Below are 3,011 nucleotides of genomic sequence, written 5' to 3'. Positions count from 1 at the left end.
GTGTGTGTGTGTCTGTGTCTGTGTCTGTGTGTGTGTGTGTGTGTGTGTGTGTGTGTCTGTGTGTGTGTGTGTGTGCGTGCGTGCGTGCGTACCGGTTTGGGTGGTTTATGAGGACACAATTTTGTATAATGACATGGGTATGACATAGATACTGCAATGTGAAGGTGGTTTATGAGGACAAATAAATAAATATATAAATAAACAAATAAGAATAATTAATATCTGTACACTAAACTGTTGTGTACAGAACATTTCTAAAAACTTGTTTTCCGTCAAGATTTTTTCTATATCACAGATACTCTTATTTGTCATTGTACCTTTAATGTTGCTGTCAACATGATTATTGCTTCGTCTATAATAAATATTGACGTCATAATGCAGAGGAAATCAGCCACATTCCTCTTTTATCAATGCTATCAATCAAAGTTTTTCTTGTGATTGTGCATAGTAATTATATTTGGTAACACCCTTTGTTTGAATGTCAGACTCTGCGTGCAACAGCTGCCCCTGAAATTCTGTGGTTCTGTGATGCGTGTGATTTTGTGAACATTCAAAATGAACAGGCAGGATTGAGCTTGTTTAAGATTTTTTCTTATTGTATAGCACACCCACCCCACCACTATCCAGTTTTGGTCTATTATACACTCATTCAATTCTCAACAATATTTGCTATTTGTCATCAGTTTGTTCTTTAATTTTTCAACTGATCTCAGGGTTGCAAAGCACATCTTAAAGGGTTAGTTCACCCAAAAATGAAAATTAGCCTATGAATTACTCACCCTCAAGGCATCCTTAAGTGTAAATGACTAATGACTAACTGTGCTAACATCACAGTTTGATCCTTATGATTATTTTAATAGGCCACATCAGTGTGGCAGGGTTTTTGAGGCAGCGAGAGGGATAATTTGCGCACAGTTTTTATGAAATATTGAGACTGGCCCAGCAAGTACATGCTTTTAACACCATTTGCAACATGTTTGGGGTGACCTTAGGCAACACTGCCAACGCATTCACTTCCATTTTCAGAAAGAGAAGATGTGAAGTGGCGCTTTCCCCAGCAACTGCTCCACTTTACTCTCAGATTAGGCTCTGTGACAGCTGCCTCACAAGTGCGGAGATGGGGAACGACACTGGAAGCCATTCTTTGAAATATTGATAAACAGGGTTAAATATTTCCACGTCGCTCGTGCTATAAATGGATTTGAGCCAGCGAGCGACGCTCTGCTTCCGGCCCCATGCGTAAAACCTTTAGCTCACAGTCTACCCACTCCTGTTCCTCGGTTCCCCCGCCTGTCTTTACAGCAAATCTGGACTTTATTTAAGTGCGCCATCTGTACTGAGCCGTAGTGAATACTGCATGAGCTCTGTTTCTCATAGGCTCCTTAAGTCACTTGTTGCATGTCTTAAAGAACATCACGTTCTTCAGGCGCACAGCGGGAGAGCTGCGATCTGACAGAGACACAAACTGTTTTTTCCCCTTCCAGGTCCGGGGATTTCGTGTCTTTCTCAGAACTTTGAATATGTCGCCTGGTGTGCCGAGATGTTAAAATGGTAGCTGCGGGTTTTAATGGCGACTGGTAACAGCGCAATAACATATCACTTAGCGGAGGCAAAACCACATTTGTTCACGTTTTTTTTTGCAAGTGTTTACTTCCTCTTAAAGAACTATAACAAAAGGCTTTATTTTCATTGACCAAATATTTATCCCGCCCACACAGCAGGATATCAATGAGCATAAGACATGGAACATGTTCATCTGAAAGGACCAGATCAAAAGTGGTCCATGTTCTTGGAGAAAAACAAACAAACATTTTTTTGGGTCCCTCGACTGGAGAAATCCTTGTTTTACAGCCTACCCAGCCCTGTTTTATATAATGCAGCAGATGTGGTTGCCACTTTACTACTACACTCATTTTTGAGGTCCTCGTAGATCATCTGCTTCCATTTTTTTGCAGGTGAATGACCGTAGTGAGATGAGTTACATCAGGTTTGGTAGCTGCAGATCACTGAGTTTGAACTACTTGTTAGTATTCTGGCTTAAAATGTTGCAAAAAGGCATCTATTTAATTTCAGAATACAAAAAAATACAGATAATCTCTTTCTAGATTTCCATCCCCACATATTTGAAGCTTAATGAAAAGAAAAACACAGTGCGTAAGGTAAGGAGGTTTATCTTTTTTCCTTTCAGGAGAGCCTTTCGAAGATCTTTGAACAATTTCACCCTTGATTGCTCTAAAATGCCTAACATACCTAAAATACCTACTAATGTGCCAAAAGAGCCTAATATCAAAAACAGGCCTTTATCACAAGCTCGGCCACATATTTTCATGCATCTATCTGGAGGTTAGCATGCAGACGGCTGGAATAGCGGGGCCTCCCACCATCTCACCACATTCTGACATATTTAAATACAGTCTTTGAAAATGTTTACTCATGGTCATCCTGGAAATCAAGTGTTCTTGTCTATGCCCCTTGATTTACCTCTAAGCTCCGACCCTCTCACAGTGACACTGGGCTCTACAGCTTTGATCAGAGTTATCTGCACTAAATGAGTTAAATTGCTGCATCGTCAACCAGCCTTTAAAACTTCTAAAGAGTATAATTAGCAATTCCAACATTAATAACATAAAAAGTAGAAGCAAACTTACCCTTTAATCTTAAGCTCCACAAACGTTTCTCTTTTTTTTCTCCTCCTCCTTCCCCTGTCCTCTCTCCTCATCCATTTTTTCAGTGACTGACCCAAACAAGCCACAAGTAAGCTTTATGGTAGGCCTATATTAGATGAGACCATCTGAGTCGTTTTATTGATAGTAAGGAAGGAAAAGTTTGAGATACATCAAGAAAGGAGACAAGAAAGAACAAATCCAGTGACAGTAAATGGACATTTAAAACCATCAGATTTCACCCCAAAAAATCCTTTATTAGTCAAGCATTTGACTGAACTGGTGTAATACAACCTCAGTATAGCCTCAGTTAAAATCAACTTTTTATCTTAAATGCACACAATGCAG

The sequence above is a fragment of the Sinocyclocheilus anshuiensis genome, unplaced genomic scaffold (genome assembly GCF_001515605.1).
Source record: "Sinocyclocheilus anshuiensis isolate Anshui unplaced genomic scaffold, SAMN03320099.WGS_v1.1 scaffold986, whole genome shotgun sequence".
Lineage (NCBI taxonomy): Eukaryota > Metazoa > Chordata > Actinopteri > Cypriniformes > Cyprinidae > Sinocyclocheilus > Sinocyclocheilus anshuiensis.
This window is presented reverse-complemented; position numbering follows the sequence as displayed.